The sequence below is a fragment of the Patagioenas fasciata genome, chromosome 7 (genome assembly GCF_037038585.1).
Source record: "Patagioenas fasciata isolate bPatFas1 chromosome 7, bPatFas1.hap1, whole genome shotgun sequence".
In the NCBI taxonomy this organism is placed as follows: Eukaryota; Metazoa; Chordata; class Aves; order Columbiformes; family Columbidae; genus Patagioenas; species Patagioenas fasciata.
Window position 1 is genome coordinate 43949409 of NC_092526.1, and position 22168 is coordinate 43971576.

At 57.7% G+C, this 22168-nt stretch overlaps 1 long non-coding RNA gene across 1 annotated transcript; it reads right to left on the minus strand.

The window, feature by feature from the left end:
* Positions 1-167: 167 nt before the first annotated feature.
* On the minus strand, positions 168-12672 carry LOC139828473 (uncharacterized). The gene is made up of 3 exons (XR_011740147.1): positions 12553-12672; positions 11080-11161; positions 168-637 (listed from the first exon to the last, which is right to left on the minus strand). It is a non-coding gene; the product is annotated as an uncharacterized lncRNA (long non-coding RNA).
* Positions 12673-22168: the final 9496 nt, after the last annotated feature.

Below are 22168 nucleotides of genomic sequence, written 5' to 3' on the forward strand. Positions count from 1 at the left end.
TGGAGATAGGCTGGTGTCGAGGGTTAAGATTGCGGGGTGACAATCAAACCCTGGCAGATGTGTTGTCAACCTCCTCTCCCCCCCACTTCCCCCTTTTGCCCCTCCCTCTCCCCCCTTCCCACTCAGCACAGGCGATCGGGAGGGGAAGAAGCACAGAGGGGAGAGAGTTGGAAAAGTTAAAGATGTTTTACTGATGCCACTGATAAGAATAGAGAAAATAATACAAAATATACAAAACCAATCTTGTAAGTCTGAGCAACTGCAGAGCCAGCACCCAAAGTCCTGGACTGGACTCTGCAGCCAACCGGAGCTGGATTCAGTCTGTCACTGGCCTCAGTTCGCAGGGATGACCAGCAAGGTCCTCTCCTAATGTCGGCCATGAGCAGAAGGGAAGGAAAAAGGGAAAAAGGGCCGAGATCCTCGTGATCTCCCACTTTTATATGAAGTATTCACGTGAACGGAATGTTATTCACCGTTGGTCAGTCTCTCAGTCATCAGTTTCTCATTGCCCCCCTCGCGAGATGTCCATCCGTGCTTATCAATAAGTTTTCATTCCATTGCTGGGTTTGCCAAAACATGTGTTGGGTTCTCCAGGAAAATGCAGCTGATATGAAGCTTGAGCTGACAGGCAAATTCACTACAAGAGAAACTTGTTTTTAACAAAACCAGGACCCCAGGGCCCAAGTGACAAGGGGGGTCCCCACGGTGCCACGATGAGCCCTGGGGACAAGGGGGTACCCCGGATGTCACAATGGGCCATGGGGACTATGGGGGTACCCAGGATGTCACAATGAGCCCTGGGGACAAAGTGGGGTCCTGGGAAGTCACAATGGGTCCCAGTGACAAAGGGGGTGTCCATGGTGCCACAATGGGCTCTGGGGACAAAGCGGGGTCGCCAGGATGTCACAATGGGCTCTGGGGACAGTGAGGGGTCCAGGGACACCACAATGGGCCCTGGGGACAAGTGGGGTCCTGGGAAGTCACAATGGGTCCCAGTGACAAAGGGGGTGTCCATGGTGCCACAATGGGCCCTGGGGACAAAGCGGGGTCGCCAGGATGTCACAATGGGCTCTGGGGACAATGAGGGGTCCAGGGACACCACAATGGGCCCTGGGGACAAAGGCGTTCCCCAGGATGTCACAATGGGCCCTGGGGACAAAGAGGGGTCCCCTGAATGTCACAATGGGCCCTAGGGACAAGGAGGGTCCTGGGATGTCACAATGGGCCCAAGTGACAAAGGGGGGTCCCCAGGATGTCACAATGGGCCCTGGGGAAAAAGAGGGGTCCTGGGATGTCACAATGGGCTCTTGGGACAAAGGGGGTCTACACCGTGTAACAATGGGCCCTGGGGACAAAGGGGGGTCCCCAGGATGTCACAATGAGCCCTGGGGACAAAGGGGGTTCCCACGGTGTCACAATGGGCCCTGGGCACAAAGGGGGTCCCCAGCATGTCACAGTGGGCCCTGGGGACAACGGGGTGTCCTGGGACGTCACAATGGGCCCTGAGGGCAAAGCGGGTCCCCAGGATGTCACAATGGGCTCTGGGGACAAAGGGGGTCCCCAGGATGTCACAATGGGCCCTGGGGACAATTGGGGGTCCTGGGATGTCACAATGGGCCCTGGGGAAAAAGGGGGCTCCCCAGGATGTCACAATGGGCCCTGGGGACAAAGGGGGTCCCCACGGTGCCACCATGGCCCCTGGGGAAAACGGGGTCTCCAGGATGTCACAATGTGCCCTTGGGACAATGGAGGGTCCTGCGATGTCACAATGGGCTCTGGGGAAAAAAGGGGTCCCCAGGATGTCACAGTGGGCCCTGGAGACATAGAGGGGTCCTGGGATGTCACAATGGGCTCTGGGGACAAAGGGGGTCCCCACGGTGTCACAATAGGCCCTGGGGACAAAGGGGGTCCCCAGCATGTCACAAAGGACCCTGGGGACAACGGGGTGTCCTGAAACGTCACAATGGACCCTGGGGACAAAGTGGGGTCCTGGGATGTCACAATGGGCCCTGCGGACAAGGGGGTTCCCCACGGTGTCACAATGGGCCCTGGGGACAATGGGGGTCCCCATGGTGTCACAATGCGCCCTGCGGACAAAGTGGAATCCTGGAATGTCACAATGGGCCCTGGGGACAAAGGGGGTCCACATGATGTCACAATGGGCCCTGGGGACAATGGGAGGTGCCTAGGGTGTCACAATGGGCCCTGAGGACAAGGGGGGGGCCCATGGTGTCACAGTGTGTCCCCAGTGACAAGCAAGTTCCCTATGTTGTCCCAATAGGCCCTGGAGACAAAGGCGGGTCCTCTGAATGTCAGAATGGGCCCTGGGGACATAGGGGGGTCCCATCCTGTCACAATGGCCACTGGGGACAATGGGGGCTCCTGGGATGTTACAATGGGTCCTGAGGACAAAGGGGGGACCCCATGGTGTCACAATGGGCACTGGGGACGAGGGGGTCCCCAGGATGTCACAATGGGCCCTGGGGACAATGGGGGTCCTTGGATCTCACAATGGGCCCTGGGGACAAAGGCTGCTCCTTAGGATGTCACAATGGGCTCTGGGGACAAAGTGGGGTCCTCGGATGTCACAATGGGCCCCAGTGACAAAGGGGGTCCCCATGGTGTCACAATGGCCTCTGGGGACAAAGGGGGTGCCCTGGATGTCACAATGGGCCCTGGGGACAAGAGGGGTCCCGACGGTGTCACAATGGGCCCTGGGGACAAAGGAGGTCACCCAGAATGTCACAATGGGCCCCACTGACAAGGGGGGTCCCCACGGTGTCACAATGGGCCCTGGGGAAACGGGGAGTGCTGGGACGTCACAATGGGTCCTGGGGACAAACGGGGTCCCCAGGATGTCACAATGGGACCTGGGGACCAGAAGGCATCCCCACGGTGTCACAATGGGCCCTGGCGACAATGGGGGTCCCCATGGTGTCACAATGGGCCATGGGGACAAAGGGCGTAGCTTGAATGTCACAATGGGCCCTGGGGACAAATGGGGTCCCCACGGTGTCACAATGAGCCCTGGGGACAAAGTGGGGTCCTGGGATGTCACAATGCGCCCTGGGGACAAAGGGGGGCCCATGGCGCCACAATGGGCCCTGGGGACAAACGGGGTCCCCAGGATGTCCCAATGAGCCCTGGGAACAAGGGGGGTCCCCATGGTGTCACAATGGGCCCTGGGGACAACGGTGAGTTCCCTGAATGTCACAATGGGCCCGGGGGACAACGGGGGGTTTTGGGACGTCTCAATGGGCCTTGGGGACAAAGGGGTGTCCCCAGGATAGCACAATGGGCCCTGGGGACAAGGGGGCTCCCCAGGATGTCACAATGGGCCCTGGAGAAAAAGGGGGGGGGCCCATGGTGTCACTATGGGCCCTTGGGACAAAGGTGGGTCCCCTGAATGTCACAATGGGCCCTGTGGACAAAGGGGGGTCCCCAGGATTTCACAATGGGCCCTGGTGACAATGGGGGGTCCTGGGACGTCACAATGGGGCCTAGGGACAAAGGGGGGTGCCCAGGATGTCACAAAGGGCTCTGGGGACAATGGGGAGTCCCCTGAATGTCACAATGGGACCTGGCGACAAAGGGGAGGTCCCCATGGTGTCACAATGGGTCCCCAGTGACTTGGGGTGTCCCCATGGTGTCACGATGGGCCCTGGGGACAAAGGTGGGTCGCCTGCAGGTCACAATGGGACCTAGGGACAAAGTGGGTCCCTAGGATGTTACAATGGGCCCTGGGGACAAAGGGCGGTGCCCTGAATGTCACAATGGGCCCTGGGGACAAAGGGGGGTCCTGGGACAACACAATATGCCCTGGGGATAAGGGGGGGTCCCCAGGATGTCACAGTGGGCTCTGGGGACAAAGGGGTTCCCCACGGTGTCACAATGGGTCCCAGTGACAAAGGGGGGTCCCCAGGATGTCACAATGGGCCCTGGGGACAAAGGGGGTCCCCACGGTGTCACAATAAGCCCTGGGGACAAGGGGGGGTCCCCAGGATGTCACAATGGGCCCTGGGGACAATGGGGGTCTCCATGGTGCCACAATGGGCCCTGGGGACAAAGGGGGTCCCCAGAATGTCACAATGGGGCCTGGGGACAAAGGGGTTTCCCCATGGTGTCAAAATGGGTCCACAGTGACATGGGGGGTCCCCATGGTGTCAGAATGGGCCCTGGGGACAAGAGGGTCCCCAGGATGTCACAATGGGCCTCAGGGACAATGGGGGGTCCCCAGGATGTCACAATGGGCCCTGATGACAAGGGGGGGTCCCCATGGTGTCACAATGGGTCCCCAGTGACAAGAGGGGTCCCCATGGTGTCACAATGATCCCTGGGGAGAATGGGGGGTCCTGGGATGTCACAATGGGTCCCCAGTGACAAAGGGGGTCCCCACCCTTTCACAATGGGCCCTGGGGACAATGAGGGGTCCTGGGACGTCACAATGGACCCTGGGGACAAGGGGGTCCCCACAGTGTCACAATGGGCCTTGGGGACAAGGGGGGTCCCCAACCTGTCACAATGGGCCCTGGGGACAAAGGAGGTCACCCAGGATGTCACAATGGGCCCCAGTGACAAGAGGGGTCCCCACGGTGTCACAATTGGCCCTGGGGACAACGGGCAGCCCTGGGATGTCACAATGGGCTCTGGGGACAAAGGGGTTCCTAGAATGTCACAATGGGCCCTGGGGACAAGACGGGGTCCCCACGGTGTCACAATGGGCCCTGGGGACAAAGCGGGGTCCCCACGATGTCAGAATGAGCCCTGGGGACAAGGGGTGTCCCCACCCTGTTACAATGGGTCCTGAGGACAAGAAGGGGTCCCCATGGTGTCACAATAGGCCCTGGGGACAAAGATGGGTTCCTTGAATGTCACAATGGACCCTGGGGACAGAGGAGGTCCCCAGGATGTCACAATGGTTCCCCAGTGACAAGGGGGGTCCCCATGGTGCCAGTATGGGCCCTGGGGACAAGGGGGGCTTGGTAGGGTAGGATTTGGGGGTGGAAAGTTTAGGGGGTAGGGCTGGGGGTGCAGGATTTGGCGGTGAAGGGGTTGTGGGGTGCAGTGTTCTGGGGTGCAGGGTTTGGGAGATCGGTACGTGGGGCTGGAGGATTTGGGGGTGCAGGGTTTGGAGCAGCAGGATCTGGGGTTGCAAGATTGGGGGTAGCAGGGTTTTGGGGAGCAGGGTTTCGGGGTCAGGCTTTAGGGGGACAGGGTTTGGGGGGCAGGGTTGGGAGGGATGATTTGGGGGTGCAGGGTTTAGGGCAGCAGGATCTTGGGGTGAAGGGGTTTGGGGTGAAGGGTTGAGTAGGACAGGATTTGGGGTGCAGGTTTTTAGGGTGCAACTTGTGGGGGGCAGGATTTGGGGTACAGGGTTTGGGGGTGCAGGGTTTAGTGGTGCAGGGTTTGGGGGTGCAGGTCTTGGGGAGGCAGAATTGGGGGTGCAGGTTTTTGGAGTTCAGGGATTTGGGGGTGCAGATTTTGGGTGTTCAGGACCTGGGGGTGCAGGATTTGGGGATGTAGGTTTGGGGGGGCAGGGCTTAGGGTTTCAGTATCTTGGGTTGAAGAGGTTTGGGGTGAAGGGTTGGGTACGGCAGGATTTGGGGGTGCAGGGTTCACATGTTCAGGACCCGGGGGTGCAGGATTTGGGTTTGCAGGTTTGGGGAATTTTGGGGTAAAGGATTTGGGGTGCAGGGTTGGGGGACGCAGGATCTGAGGGTGCAGCGTTTGGGGTGCAGAGTTAGGGGCTGCAGGATCTGGGGTGCAGGGTTTGGGGGGCACTGTTTTGGGGGGAAGGATTTGCGAGATGCAGGGTTTAAGGGTTTAGGATTTGGAGGTGTCGAATTTTGGGGTGCAGGAGGTGTGGGGTTTGGGGTTGCAGGATTTGGGGGAGAATGGTTTGGGGGTGCAAGACTTGAGGGTGCAGGGTTTGGGGGTTTGGGACATGGGGCTGGAGGATTTGGGGGTGCAGGATTTGGGGTGCAGTGTGTGGGGGTGCAAGATCTTGGGGTGTACGAGCTTTGGGTGTGGGATTTGAAGGACAATGATTTGGGGGTGCAGGGATTGGGGGTGTAGGGTTTTGGGGTTGCTGCGTTTGGAGATTCGGGATGTGGAGGTCAAGGATTTAGGGGTACAAGGGCTGGTTGAGGATTTGGGGTACAGGGTTTGGTTGCAGGATTTGGGGTGCAGGGTTTGAAGTGCAGGGCTAACGGGAGCAGGATTTGGAGGTGCAAGATTTGGTGGTGTTGGGTACTGGGGTGCAGGGTTTTGGGGTGAGGGATTTGGGGGTGCAGGTTCCATGTCTTTAGGAACTGGGGGGGGGAGGGTTTTTTGGTGCGGACTTTTGAGTGCAAGTTTGAGGGGCCTTGATTTTGGGGTGCATGGTTTGGGGGGCAGGATTCCGGGTGTAAGGTTTCGAGGCTCAGGACTTGGGGGTGCAGGTTTCACACGTTAAGGAACTGGGGCTGCAGAGGTTGGGGGTGCAGCGTTGTGGGCTGCAGGGTTGAAGGGTGCAGGATTTAGGGGTACAGGTTTTGGGGGTGCAGGAGCTGGGGGTGCAGGCTGTAGGGATCAGAATATGGGGGTGCAGGGTTCTGGGGTGCAGGATCTGGGTGAGCAGGCTGTTGGGGTACAGAACCTTGTAATTCAGCGTTTAGAGGCAGGATTTGGGGGTGCAGGGCTTTGGGGTGAGGGGTCTGGGGTGAGGGGTTCAGGTGTTCAGCACCTGGGGGTGCAGGACCTGAGGGCTGGAGGATTTGGGGGTGCAGGGATATGGAGTGCAACTTGTGGGGTGCAGGGTTTTGGGTATAGGGTTTTGGGGTGCAGAGTTTTGGGGGGGAGGATTGGGGGAGCAGGGTTTTGGGGTGCAGGGTTCAGTGGTGCAGGGTTTAGCGCCAGAACTGGGGGTGCAGGGTTTAGGATTGCAGGGTGTTGGGGGAAGGATCTGGGGGTACAAGATTTGGGGTAGCAGGGTTTTGGGGAGCAGGGTTTAGGGGTCAGGCTTTAGGGGGACAGGGTTTGGGGGGCAGGGTTGGGGGGGATGATTTGGGGGTGCAGGGTTTAGGGCAGCAGGATCTTGTGGTGAAGGGGTTTGGGGTGAAGGGTTGAGTAGGACAGGATTTGGGGTGCAGGATTTTGGGGTGCAACTTGTGGGGGCAGGATTTGGGGTACAGGAGGTTGGGGGTGCAGGGTTTGGGGGTGTAGGATTTAGTGGAGCAGGGACTGGGGGTGAAGGTCTTGTGGAGGCAGAATTGGGGGTGCAGGTCTTGGGGAGGCAGAATTGGGGGTGCAGATTTTGGGTGTTCAGGACCTGGGGGTGCAGGATTTGGGGATGTAGGTTTTGGGGGGTAGATTTTGGGGTGCTGGGTTCGGGACATGGGTCTGGAGGATTTGGGGGTGCAGGGTTAAGGGGTTTAGGATTTTGGGGTGCACAGTTTAGGGTGCACGTTCTGGGCATGTATGATTTGAGAGTGCAGGGCTTTGGGGTACAGGATTTGGGGTGCAGGGTTTTGGGGTCAGGATCTGGGGGTGCAGGGTGTTGGGGAGAAGGATTTGGGGGTGCAGCATTTTGAAGTGCAGGGTTTGGAGGAGGGAGGTTTTGGGGGTGAAGGATTTGGTGGTTCAGGTTTTGGGGGTGCACTGTTAAGAGGGTGGAGGATTAGGGGTGCAGGATTTGGGGGTTCAGGATTTGGGGGTGCAGGGTATGGGAGGGAAGGATCTGGGGCTTCAGGATTTGGGGGTGCAGGGTTTGGGGTGTAAGATTTGAGGGTGCAAGGTTTGGGTGTTCAAGATTTAGGGGAGCAGGATCTTGGGGTGCAGGGTTTGGGGGTGCAGGGTGTTGGGGAAGGATTTGGGGGTACAGGGTTTGGAGGTGCAGTGTTTCAGGGATCAGGGTTTGGGGGGCAGAATTTGGGGTGCAGGGTTTGGGATGGCAGGATTACGGGGAGCAAGACTGCGGGGTGCAGGGGTTTGGGGTGAAGGGTTTGGTAGGGCACGATTTGGGGTGCAGGCTTTAGGAAGGAAGGAAGGAAAGAAGGCTCTGGAGGTGCAGGATTTGGGGGTGCAGGGTTTAGGGGTGCAGGATTTAAGAGTGCGGTGGTTTGGGTGAAGGGCTTGGTAGGGCAGGAATTTGGGGTGCAGGGTTTGGGGGTGCAGGGTGTTTGGGGAACGATCTGGGGGTACAGGGTTTGGGGTGCTGGGTTTGGGGGTTAAAGGATTTGCGGGGGCAGGGTTCAGGTGTTCAGGACCTGGGCGTGCAGGGTTTGCGGGTTCAAGGTTCCAGGTGCATTGTTTGGGGGGAGAGGATTTGGGGGTGCAGAGTTTTGGGGTGCAGGGCTTGTGAGAGAGGAATCGGGGGTGCAGGATTTGGGGGTTCAGGGTTTAGGGTAGCAGGATCTTGGGGTGCAGGATATGGGGTGCAGTGTTTGTGGGTGCAGGGTTCTGGGAGTCAGGATCTGGGGGTGCATGATTTGGGGGCTCAGGGTTTGGGGATGAAGAGTCTTGGGGTGCTGGACTTTGGGGTGCAGTGTTGGGGGGCAGGTTTTGGGGTGCAGGGTTTGGGGGGCAGGTTTTGCGTGTTCAGGAACTGGGGGTGCAGGATTTTGCGTTGAAGGGCTCTGGGGTGCCGGGGTTGGTCTGCAGGGATTGGGGTGCAGTATTTTGGGGTGCAGGGGTTTGGGTTTCAGGACCTGTGGCTGCAGGGTCTTAGGGAACCGGATTTCAGGGGTGCAGGATTTAAGGGGTGCAGGGGCTTTGGGAGAGGGATTTGGGCTTCAGGGTCTGAGGGGTACAGGGTTTTGTGGGGAAGGGTTTGGGGGTGCCTGGTTTAGGGTTGCAGGATTTGGGGGTCAAGGGTCTGGAGGTGCCAGGGTTTTGGGGGGCAGGATATAGGGGTGCAGGATTTGAGGGTGCAGGGTTGTGGAGTGCAGAGATTTGCAGGTGCAAGATCTGGGATTGTAGGGTTTTGGGGTGCAGGTTTTGGGGAAGAAGGATTTGGGGTGCAGGGTTTAAAGGTTCACGATCTGGAGGTGCAGCGTTTTGGGGTGCAGGGTTATGGGGCTACGGGTTTTGGGAGGGAAGGATCTGGGGGTGCAGGGTGCAGGGATCACAGTATGAGGGTGCAGGATTCTGGGGTGCAGGATCTGGGGAGCAGGATATGGGGGAGCAGGGTTTGGGGTGCAGAACCTTGTTGTTCAGGGTTCAGAGGCAGGCTTTGGGGGTGCAGGGCTTTGGGGTGAGGGGTTGGGGGTGCAGGGTTCAGGTGTTCAGGACTTGGGGTTGGAGGATTTGGGGGTGCAGGGTTGGGTAAGGAAGGATCTGAGGGCGCAGGGTTTGAAGTTTCAGGACTTGGGGTGCAGGATTTGGGGGTACAGGGTTTTGAAGTGCAGGGTTTAAAGGGGCAGGATATGGGGTGAACGATTTGGGGGTGCACATTTTTGGGGTGTGCAAGATTTGAGAGTGCAGGGATTTGGGGTGAGCGATTTCAGGGTGCCAGGTTTGGGGGGGAAGGATCTGCGGGTGCAGGGTTTGTCAGTGCATTGATTGGGGGTCAGAATTTGGGGGTGCAGGGTTCGTGGGGCAGCATTTTGGGTGCAGGGTTTGGGGAGCAGGATCTGGGGGTGATGGAATTGGTTGACAAGGTTTCGCAGGCCGGCTTTGGGGGAGCAGAGTTCAGGGGTGCAAGGTTTTGGGGGACAGATTTGGACATAAAAGATTCGGGGGCGAATGGTTTGGGGGAACGATTTGGGGGTGCAGGATTTGGGGGTGCAGGATTTGGTATTACAGGTTTTGGGGAATCATGGCTTGGGAGGAAGGATTTAGGGGTGCAGGGTTTCAAGATGCAGGATTTGGGGTGCAGTATTTGGGGTAGTAGGTTCGGGGGTGCAAGGTGTGGGGCGGCAGGATATCGGGTACAGGGTTCTGGGCTGCAGGGTTTGGGGGTGCAGGATTTCAACGTGCAGGGTTCTGGGGTGCAGTATCTGGGGGTCCAGGGTTTGGCAGTGCATTGGCTTTGGGGGTTGAAGGATTTGGGGGTGCAGGGTTTAGGGATGCAGGATTTGGGGGTGCAGGATTTGGGGGTGCAGAGTTAGGGGGCAGGATTTTCAGTGCAGGGCTTCAGGGCACAGAACTTGGTGGTGCAGGGTTTGGGGCTGCAGGTTTTTGGTGGGGAATTTGGGGGTGCAGGGTGTTGAGGAAGGATCTGAGGGTGCAATATTTGGGCTTTAAGGGTTTAGGGGGGCAGGATCTGGCAGTGCAGAGTTTGGGGACAGGACCTGGGGGTGCAGCGTTTGGGGTTACAGGTTTTGGGGGTGCAGGGTTAAGGGAATTGTTTGAGGTGCAGGGTTATGAGAGTGCAGGATTTCTGGGTGCAGAGTTTGGGGTGCTGGGTATGGGGCAGCAGGATCTGGGGGTGCAGGTTTTGGGGGTGCATTCGTTTGGGGGGAGGATCTGGGGGTGCAGGGTTTAAGGGTTCAGGATTTGGAGGTGTAGGGTTTTGGGGTGCAGGGTTCTGGGTTGAGGTTTTGGGGTGAAAGATTTGGGGGTGCAGTGTTAAGGGGTGGAGGATTAGAGGTGCAAGATTTGGGGGTGCAGGGTGTTCATGTGTCTGATTTGGGGGTGCAGGGTCTGAGGGTGCAAGATCCTGGAATTCAGGATCTGGGGGTTCAGGATTTGGGGCTGCAGGGTATGGGAGGGAAGGATCTGGGGCTTCAGGATTAGGGGGGGCACCGTTTGGGGGTGCAGGGTTTAGAAGTCAGGTCTCAGAGTGCAGGGTTTGGGGGTGCAGGGGTTTGGGGGTGCAGGTTTCATGAGTTCAGGAACTGGGGGTGCAGGAATCAAGGGTGCAGGGTTTGAGAAAGAATTTGGGGGATCAGGGTTTTGGGGTGCAGAGTTTCAGAGTTCAGGGTTTGGGGGGAAGTTTAAGGTTGCAAAGTGTTAAGGGTGCAGAGCATTGGGGCAGAGGATTTGGGGGTGCGGGGTTTCAGGGTTCAGGATGTGGAGGGGTGGAGTTTTGGGGGGCAGGGTTTGGGGGTGAAGGATTTGGGGGTGCAGGGTGGGGGGGTACACGCCTTCCTGTGTCACCTCAGCTGGGTGTTCCTGCTCCATGGGGGGATTGCACCGGATGAGCTTTCCAGGTCCCTTCAACCCCTGACATTCTGGGACTCTGTGCGGAAGGATTTGGGGGTGAGAGATTTGGGGTGCAGCATTTGGGGGTGCAGAGTTTTGGGAGGTAAGGACCTGGGGGTGTAGGATTTGGGGGTTCAGTGTTTAGGGCAGCACAATCTTGGGGTGCAGGGGTTTGCAGTGAAAGGTTTGGTAGGCAGGATTTGGGGTGCAGGATTCTGGGGTGCTGGGTTTGGGGTGCAGGTTTTGGTGTTGCAGGGATGGGGTTGAAGGGCTTGGGTTTCCAGGCCTTTGAGGTGCAAGGTTTGGGAGGGAATTCTTTTGGGGTGCTGCCTTTGGGGGTGCAGGGTTTTGGGGTGCAGGGTTTGGGTGTTCAGGACCTGAGGGTGCTGCATTGGGGGTGCAGTGGTTTGGGGAGCAGGGTTTAGGGACGCAAATTATGGGGGTCCTGGGTTTTAGGAGGACAGGATTTAAGGGCGCGGGATTTGGGGGTGCAGGGTTTGGGGACTCAGGACCTGGGGGTGCAGCTTTCAGGGTGTGAGGCTTAGGGGTGCATTATTAGAGGGTGGAATATTAGGGGTGCAGGACTGGGTGGGGAGGATCTGGGGTGCACATTTTGGGCGTTAAGGACGTGGGGGTGCAGGACCTGGGCGTTCAGGGATTGGGAGTGCACGGTTTGGGGGTGCAGAGTGCAAGCTGGGGGGGCAGGATTTGGGGTGCAGGCTTTGGGAGTGCATTGTTGGGGGTTTAGGATTTGGGAGGGCAGGTTTAGGGGGTGCAAGATTTCACTTGTAGGGTTTAGGGGTGCAGAGTTTGGTAGGGCCGAAATTGGGGTTGCAGGATTTGGTGCTGCAGGATTTTGTGTTGCAGGGTTTTGGGGTGAAGGGATAACAAGGATGCAGAATCTAGGGTGCAGGATTTGGGGTTTGAGGGTTCTGGGGGTCAGGATCTGGGGTGCAGGTTTGGGAAGAGTATTTTGGGGTGCAGGATTTTGGGTGCCGTGTTTGCGGGGCAGGTTTGGGGTGATCACTGCTGATCCGCACACACTTGCTCTCTCTGGTATTCACCTCCACTCCTGCTCCTCCACCTCCCCACTGTTCTCTCCATCTCCTCTCTTCTCGTTCCCACCACACTCTGCACACAGACCCCACCACTGAGAATGTTCCAGAACACGCTGATCCAAACCCTGCTGGGACCTCCGGGCTCCATGGCAATGTGAAAATTGAGTGTGCCACAGAATCCCTTTGGGTGTCAAACACCTTGAAGGTGCTGGAGTCCAAGCACAACCCCCCGGCACTGCCCACGGCCCTCAGGAGCTCCTGTGGAAACCCCTCCAGGGATGGCGGCTCCAGCCCTGCCCTGGGCAGCCCGTTCAGTGCCCGACAGCCCTCGCTGGGAGGAACAGCTCCCAGGCTCCAGCCAGAAGCTCACCCGGTACCGCTGGGGCCGTCTCCTCTCCTCCTGCCGCTCGTTCCCGGGCAGAGTCCCCGAAGCCCGCTCTCCGGGCGCTCTGCGGGCGGCTCCTGGCCCGGCCGCCCCCCGCACTCCCGCTCTGGCTCCGCCCCAAGGCTCAGGCGGGAATGGCCGCTGCGGCCCGCCCGGCCAATCGCAGCTCGCCGCCTCAGCCCCGCGCGCCGCCGGCCGGTGGCCCCGCCCCCTCATCCCCCATCCCCTCAGGAGGAGCCGCACCCGCTGGTGCTGAGCGCGGAGCTGCTGGCGCCACTCGGAGAGGCTCCAGGGGACACCCCCAAAGGCGATGGAGCCCTGCCCTGTTGGGCAGAGGCGGAGGACCTGAGACAGCCCCTGCCCTGTCGCTGTCGGGCACCGCTAGGGGACCGAAAAGATGACGAGGGTTGGAGGCGAGTTCCAGTTCGGCGCCACGGGCATCCTGGGAAAAATATGCAGGCTGACCCAGAAAGGTACAGCGACCGAGAAGAGCTTAGCTGAGAGAAAATCACTGAAAGAGACCCGGTCTGGTTTGTGACATAACCAGGACACCCCCAAATTGTGTACTTTGCCCAAAAAATGGGCCCCAAAAATGCTTTTTCCCCATAAAAATGGGTTCCCCGCAAAACTGAGTGTTTTCCCCCAAAAATGGACCTCAAGTATTGGAAGTATTGGTTTTTTTCCCAAAACAATGGGTCTTGTTCCCTCCAGAATGGGTACTACCCCACGAAAAATGGGACTGAAAATGGGTGTTTCATTCCAAAAATGTGTCCAAAAAATGGTGTTTGCCCACAAAATGTGGGCCCAAAAGTTGTTTTTCCCCCCCCAAAAAAATGAGTGCACCCAAAACTGTGTGCACCCTCCAAAAATGGGTCCAAAGATGGGTGTTTCTCCCCAAATATGGCCCTAAAATTGGGGTTTTCTCCAAAATATGCACTTGTTTCTAATAAAAAAATGTGTTTCCTCTGAAAAAATGGATCAAAAAATGAGTGTTTCCCCCAAAAAGGTTATAAATTTTTTTGCAAATTTGCCAAGTTTGGGCAAAATTACGGATTTTCTTGTCAAGATTTGTAGATTTTGGCGCAAAATTGCAAGGTTTTGGGGCAAGATTTGCAAATGGGGGGGAAATTAGTGTTTTGAGGCAAGATTTGCGCATTTTTTGGTTAAATTACAAATTTATTTGCGAGAGTTTGGAAGATTTGCAATTTCTTTTTGGCAAAACTACTCAGTTTGGGGGCGTTATTGTGCAAGATGATGAGAGAGGTTCTCCTGCCCCCCTGCTCTGCCCTGGGGAGACCACCCCTGGAATGTTGTGTCCAGTTCTCCCTCAGCTCCAGAAGGACAGGGAACTGCTGCAGAGAGCCCAGCGCAGCCACCAAGATGCTGGAGGGAGTGGAGCATCTCCCGTGTGAGGAAAGGCTGAGGGAGCTGGGGCTCTGGAGCTGGAGAAGAGGAGACTGAGGGGGGACTCATTCCTGGGGATCAATATGGAAAGGGGGGTGTCCCGGAGGCACCCCAGGTTCGTTTAAGGGGCAACAGGGTCCAAAACAACTTCTGTTAAACCGGTGAGAAACAGGGTTTTAGCATCCAAAAGTGACTCGAATACAGGTTCGGATACCAGTTGAGGAAAATGATGAAGGGGCAGCAACCAATACGACAGGCGGTGCACAGAGTGCATGCACGTGGCTTCACCAAAACAGTGCCGGAGCCGTCCCTGAGTCCGGGAGGAGTCCGCACTTGCCTGAACACGGTGTGGGGTTATTTTGAAGAGATACACGTACTGTAGTGAGTACGGAAAGTGCACACTCGCGATTCTGCGAGGGTAAATTTACAATACACTCGCAATCCTGCGAGGGTTAATACACGTGCAGATGTGCACGGAAAGTTACACGTGCTTGTGCGGAAGCAGGGGAGGAAAATACACCCGCGATTGTGTGAGGAAATAATTGATACACGTGCTTGTATTAAGCACAGAAAGTACGCGTGCAAACGTGCACGGTGTTACAGACGATCACGATAAACAGCACGCACTCGTCGGAATAAATTGCTTAGAATTTATTGCAGCAAGCGGGCAAAAGAGCGCTGGGCGGCCGGGGAGCCTGCGCTGCACCACGGCGCCTTTCCAGGAGCGGCCAGCTTGGTTACATGTGGTAAAGGATTACGTATTCATGGTTATTCCAGGAACGCCTATACACATTCATAACTTTTCCTCAACAAGGCCGTTCTTATTAAAATGAGTTCCAAGGAATTATATCTATAGTCTTCAGCTCTGGCTCTTTCCTGTTGCGCCTGCGCGGTGTCTGCGGGTGGTCACGGGCGGGGGTCTTTTGGATGAAGGCTGCGGTCCGTTCTTTTGTGCATTTCTTATCTTTGGCCTAGCACGCTGGGTTTGGCCAGGGCTCCAAGGCCTTGAGCTGGTTTTCCTCCCGCTTTGTGCTGAAGACCCCGTTATCCCGTTCACACAAGGATGCAACTGGGCCCTTCTCTCTGTCAGTCTCTTCCTGAATGTTCTGCAGGGTACGCTAAATTAGGCTTTTACACATATCTGTGGAACAAGTTTTTTACAAAGACTACGTACAGGTTGCATTGTTTAATGGCAGCATATAATAATATCACACGCTCAGGTTTCACAGCCACTGATAACATATCCATTTAGACCGGTTTGATTAACAAATATATCGTTAAGTCTATTACAGTCCCTAACCCCAGGAAAAATACACCCACGTGTTTAGAGAGAAATTATATTACGGATATACGCTTGCCTGAATCTGGCAAGGAATTCTTCAAGAAAACCCACAGGTCCACAAGGCAGAAAGGCCGGGGCACTGCCTGTGCGGCCCCAGGGATGGGTCCCCAGCTTGGTGACCTGCAAACCACGTTTTTGTGCAGACGGGGAGGAATGGGGACTGAATCATTGTTAGGGAGGACGAGACAGGAGGGTGCTGGGGACCCGGAGGGTTCTGAGGAAAGGATTGTCAGCGTTGTGGCCATGAGGAACGATTCACACAGACGCAGATGGGGCGCACAGGCACAGGGTTCTTGTTGGCAGCAAGAGCAGAGCCGGGCAGAGCTGAGCTCTCTTTTATTAACGGTTCTCCATTTATAGATTTACAGGGATGAGCTTGGGCTAAGAGGTTAGACAAATGACTTTGTTCAATAATTGTTATTCTAAACACACCACACTCCTATTGTGACTGGTTTCAGTCACGTTCCCATGCGTATCTTGTGGGCAGCATTCCGACCCACTCGTTCACACGCCCAGGCCCAACATTCACACATCACACACACGGGGATGGTTTTCTGACCCGAGATATCGTTCTCACCGGTCTGGGCCATCACGTCTTACACCCATAGAAAACACTTCCGTGTAATCTGTCCAAGGCCCTTTAGCTGGAACCGCACACCCTGCCATTCCCGCAAGAGTTATCGACCCTGAGCCCTTCGACGGCCCGTGGGACCAGGCGGGCGGCCTGGAGCCGGGCGACCTGTGGCACGGAGCGTTAATGAGCCCTAGGGCACCGCGAGTGCTGCTGCATGGACAGGCCTCTCTCCTGGGAACACCAAGGGAGCAGCGGCCATCCATCACCACCCTGTTTGGTTCAGCAGCCTGAACCCCCTCCCCGAGTTTGGCAACGGCACCCCCCTCAGCACCTTCAGCAAATCAGAGCAGTCCTCTCCATGGCACTGGGAACCGTGAGCAGCGGGAGCTGCAGTGGGACCCGTGTGGGAGCAGGTCCGGTGCTGCCGGGGCCGGTGGGAGAGGGGTGCAGCCGGCTCCAAAGCCGGTGTGAGCAGCCATCGCCTGCCCAAGCTGCGCCAGGCAGGGCAGCCGCGCTCCCCGCTGCAGACACGTTGGGTGAGAGGGGCAGGAAGAAGCGGGGAAGGGTGGAAGGAAGCCCATCGGCGCTTGCAGCCTGGTGTCCCCATGTGGGGACATGGCAGGGGTGGCCTGGGGAAACCCCTCCCGCTCAGGAGACAGTGGGGTGGGGGCAGCTCCCGGAAGCCCCTGCCCACTGCAGAGCCCCTGGTAGGGCCTGGGGGGAGGGTGTGTGCAGCCCCTCTGTGACACGGTCCGGGGTCACAGTGGGACAGCCACACGTCACAGTGGTGACAGCCCCCCTGTCCCTGTCGTGACCAGCGTCTGCCCCACTCACCCGGTGAGGCCGAGTGGACTCCAAGTGCTGAGAGCTGCTCTCGCACCGCTCTGCTCTGGAGTAGCTGCTCTGCAGTGAGGAGGAGAAGGTGGAGAGAGGGAGCAGGACAGCACCAAGGAGGGTGAAGGGTGGAGAAGGAGAAGGAGGAGGAGGAGGAGAGAAAAAGAAGGAGGAGGAGGAGGAGAAGGAGAAGAAGGATCAGGAGAAGAAGGAGGAGGAGAAGGAGGAGGACAAGGAGAAGCAGTAAAGCCATTGTCCAGCCACTCTCTGCAGTTGTTGACTTGAAGCAGGAGTGGAACTAAGATGGCAAGACAGCTCTTCTTGCAGCCTCACCTGAGCCCAACTATTGAGAAGCTGGAGCGTTATGGTAAGGCCTTCAGGCCCAATTTCACATGTGTGTCTGGGTCAAGGACATCTCTGAAATCAGGCATGGAAACCCGAGGACTGTGGGGGGTGGTTGCTCAGGAGTGGTGACTGCAAGGAGGGACCTGCTTGACCATCCCAAAGGGCTGAGGGGCTGATGTGGCAGCCAGGGCTCCTGGTTCCCTCCCTGACGTGGCCCCTGCCTTCCTGGGGCAGCCCAGGCAGAAGCCCCTGACCCCAAGGGGCTGCCCTTGCCTGGCGCTGGGCATTGCCCACGCTGAGCTCACGTCTGAATGGAAGAGCTGAAGGTGCTCGTGGGCCACGTGGGCTCTGCGTGTTCAGAGATGTGACGCGGCAAAACCGGCCCCTGCTGGGGAGACACCAGGGCCTGCCCTGAGCCTCCGAGAGCCGCGTGGAGCGCAGCCCCGTGCCCCCGCGGGCAGGGCAGAGCACTGCCGGCTTCCCGTGGGAGTGGGTCACACCCTGGAGAGCTGCACCCGCAAGGAAAGGAGCCCCTTGGAGGCAGCATGAGGTGTCCCTTGGTTCTTGCCGGGCTGGAGAGAGACCACCTGAAATGCCTGAGTGGAAGATGCATTGCTCCTTGGACAGGAGTGGGCCGAATGGTCTTGAGCTTGCTGCCTCAGAGCATGACGGGTCTTTCCCTTGTTCTTCCAGAGTTCGCTAAGATTTGGGCCAGCACATCGTATCACCTCAGCCTGCAGCTGGCTCTCCACCAGGTGGGCCTCACCTCCTTCTCCCCTCACACCCTGATGAACGCTGATCAAGTCCTGACAGCCCTTTGTCATGGGGTGCAGCTGTTCTTCCCCTCGTTGAAAGCAGGAGCAACGCCCCAGCACAACACTGCAATGCACACAGTGACATGGACACCTTCTCTGTCCATTCAGATGTACAAGAAGGTCCCCCCGTCAGAGTTGCATGTGAAAACCTGGAAGCCTGGGACACATCTGGATTTATTCCAAGCGTGGGAACCCCCTGCCTTCTGTCTGATTGAGCCAGAGGGTGTTTGTCAGCTTTCCCTCACCTATTTGGTTCTTCGTAGCTGAAGGGGGGTGCGAGGGAAAAGCGCAGCCCCTGTTTGTGTTCTCCCAAGGAGCCCATCTTGCTCCTTTGTACCTCAGGCCAGGGCAGGGCACTAAGCACCATCAGCCTCCTCTGACAAGTCACCCGTCTGCCCCTCCAAGGCTTCTTCCCATCCGCCATCTCCTCTGTTCCAGGCTGTCCGCATTCCCGGAATCGGGACTTTTGCGGTTGTCACGAAGCGAGTAGCCCTCAGCGAGCAGGATCTGGTGATCGTGGAGAGACCCGTGTTTCAACCTGAAAAGGCTGTTGCGCAGGACCGTGAGCTCCGCTGTGCTTGCACAGACTTTCCTGGTGAGCAGCGTGAAAGCGGCGCTGGCCTTGAGCAGGGTGGGAGGGGTGCTGTGCTCTCCAGAGGTGACTGAGGGGAGCACCAACCACCCACCGCGGCCCTGCCAAGAGCTCCACTCGACAAAGCCAGCCGGCTGTGGAAGGACCCTGCCCAGCTGTTTGTTTTAAAGAATCACCAGAGGACAATGCAGCTAAGAGCGCACTCTCTTTGTCCTGCTTCAACAACAGGGTCCCTCACAGCTTCCTTGGTGTGGTGTCTTCTGGTTCCATGATGCTTCAACTCTTGCTCCCCCTTTCCGCTGCTCTAGACCTCGTCCAGGCAAATGCTGGGGCTCTTCCAGCTCCCTCAGCCTCCTTGCACGGGGGAAAAGCAGGGGAAACCCAGGGGGGAAAGACGGTTCCTTCCAAAAGCCACTGGCGGGACACCTGCGCCTTCTGGTCACTGCTGCCTTTGGGGCAGCTGTTGTGGGACCCCGGGGAGCACCAGGAGCTTGGGGCTGTGTTTGGGGTGCGTTTCTCTCTAAAGACAAAGACAGCACCGAGTGTGGGCTGGCACCCTCCAGCTGCCCTGGGACCTGGCGCCTATCTCCCCACTTTGTCCCGCAGTCACTCTTCTTCCCACCAAGTGCCTAAGACTCTTTGTTTCCCTTTCTGTATCAGAGAAGCCACCGCTGTCTGCTCCGCACCTCACTGCCCACTGTAAGAGGAAGGGACAAGCCGAGCGTCTCCTCAGAGGCGCTGGCCCAGCCAGACAGCCCAGTACCAAAGTGTTGCCCGAGGGCCTGGAGGCTGCAGACCTTTGATTGTAGCCTGCCCAGCAGGTCTGCAAGCTCATGTGTTCCTCTTCTCTCGTCTTTCAGGCCACCAAGATTTCGAGCAACTGCCGTATGCTCAGATAGCCTCAGAGAACGCTGTCTCTGAGGGCACCGTGCAGCTCTACATGGAAAGGACCACACACCTTTTCCATGCCTGCGTAGAGAACGGGCAGAACGTTGCCATCATCTGGAGGGACGTGGGCATGCTGATTGTCCAGGGAAAAGACGTGAAAATGAGATTTTACTTAGACTTTTTGGAAAGGCTGAATGGCGCTGGCAAGATGCTGCAAGCTCTTCTCGAGGTAGGATTTTCACTTTCCCAGCGCCACTCCTGCTGCTTCTGAAATGCTTTCTGGGGGCTGCTTTCCCCTGGCCGGCCATGCCTCGTTCAGCCCCTGGGCTCCTGGAGCTCTAGAGCACAGCAGGCTCTCTGCAGAGCACCTCCCTGGCGTGCAATTGCCCGGCTTTGCAAGAGCCGCCCCCAGAGGAGCTGCCCTTTGCGAGAAAAGGCCGGCGTTGATGGCGGGGAGCGCTGCGTGCCCCACTCTGGGGGCCGGGAGCAGAGGCACAGGCAGGGCAAGGCTTGCTGAGCCCAGAGCCCTTGGGCGGCTCTGGCTCTTTGCTGGCGCTGGGCTGAGGCGGAGCGAGCAGCCGGCCCTTCCCAGCGTCCGCTCCTCCCGTCATCCGCCTCTGTCCTCGTTGCAGATGCCGGAGATGAGGGACTCGGTCATCTCACGCCATGACACCGCTGCTTCCCAGACCTCTTCTGGACGTGTTGTCGTCCTGCCATGGTACGTTTGACTTCACTTGAGGAACGGGGGACAGTGGCACGGCTTCTGCATCTGTCCTGCTGTGGACCTAGAGACGCATTTAGGCAACATTTCCCGCTACGTTTCTCCTGCTCCTTTTCTTTCCTCTCTGGGAGAGACTGCTCTTAGGTCCGGAAACGTTAATCTGCAAGGCTCTACGAGGAACTCGGAGGGCAAGATCAGAATTCAAAGGCGTCTTAGAAAACCAGAGCACTAGATAATACTCTGCTCTCCATGTGCGCGATGAGCAGAGTCATTTCCCCAGCAGCAGCAAGGGGGTTTTGTGGGAGGACGGCCATTCTCAGGGAAGGATGGAGAAACGCGGGCACAGGCTGACGGGGCCTCTCCCGGCACTGGAGCTTCTGCTGCGTCCCTCCGGGTTGGGCTGCGGTGGGAAACAACGTGGTGTCCTTTCTTCAGCCTGCTGCCTTCTTCCTCTGCCAGGTACCAACTTGAGACCGTGCCCAAAATGCCAGCGCTGATAGACCTGAACGGATGTGTGAAGGGAAAAGGTGATGGCCTGTGGTGTGAACCTGCCCCAGCAGCAAATCTGTGTGAACAGGACCAATGCAGAAACCCCAGAGCCGGGTTCCCTTGAGATAAATGATTCCCCTCCCCAGAATGACTCCTGGACAGCACCAGTATCTCCCATGGAAGCCCCCGTTTCAGCACACGGATGAGAGAAAGCCATGCAAACAGTCTTCCCCAGGGAATAACGGTGCACTGTGGGCATGGGGCGTTGGATGAAAAAACAGTCTCAGAAAAGGCCTAAGACCTCCCAGGAAACATGGCTTTCCCCCAAAGGGATGAAAAGGACCACCTTCCCCAGTGTTACCACAGCCCCGAGCAGACCCGCACGTCACTCTCCTTGGAACTGGCACACGAGTGGCACCCGGTTCCCAGAACAACACCGAGATGCTGTTCTGAAGAACCGTCTCCTTTCCCATTTCTAGAGGATGCTGCCGGGAAGCGCCTCCTCCGTCGAGCCAGGCTTCCTCCACATCGGTTACCTGCCCTGACTGTGACGCCGGAGCAGGGTCAGAAAGCCGAGGGGAGTGAGCCTCGCGCCAGGTGAGACACTCGCACAAACGGGTGAGCGTGGCCCCCTGCTCCGGTCTCTGTGGGAGCGAGACGTTTCTCCCGGAAACACCCCACGTGCGCTTTGCCCACGTCCCACTGACTCATGGTTTCTTGCTCATGGCAGTGTCTGCAGCTTCTTGGCAGACTCTGCTGGCACCACCATTTCTTTCTTCCCTTCCGATGTGCAGATCTCTTGAGTAGCCAAGTGCAAAGGCTCGTTCCAGGAGCAGAAGGTCATTTTGGCGTTCCCTTCAGGTTGAAATGAGCCTGGCCTTTCTGTTTGCTGAGAACAGAGTTCTGCAGTTAGTTACTGCAGAGGATTGCCCTGAGTAACCAGGAGCCTCTTCTGCGCTGACGCCTGTCTTACGGAGAGCTCAGTGGCAGGATGGCTTTTCCGTGGGGTCGCGTCCTCCTCCCTTTGACACTGTGTCCCCAGCGCCCACCCTGCCCGTACAGGGCGTAGCGCTATCTCCGGGCACAGGACCCTGTTCCTCTGGTTGCTCCAGCAAGAGAGGGCCGAGACCTGGGCGTCCTGGGTTGCAGGGGGGCTGTTGGGCACATCCGAGGCTGACAGCTTGGGGTCTTCTCTGTGCCTGGGGACTTGATCACAAGGATGTGAGCAGAGCCCGTTCTGCTGCAGAAGCAGGTGCGCCACCTGGAAGCACAGGATGCAGAACCAGCTCCTCCTGCGCTCCTGCCAACACGCCCTGTTGTGTCTTTCCAGGCAGCTACCGGTCATCCAGAGGAGCTGCTTGAAGGAAAAGGAGGAGAAAGGAAAGCTACCGCCTCTGGTTGCCCCCAGAGAAGTGGACTTCATAGCCAGAGCCATTGAGAGGAGAGAAAAGGTACCCGACACCGGATGCTGCAGGAGCACATCCTACTGGACTGTAGAGCAGCGTTGCTCCACACATGCCAGCGCTCACAAGATTCTTCACTGGGTGTTCACGGGACCACTGACCGGTTGCTTTGGTGTTTGCTTGGAGAGAGGCGG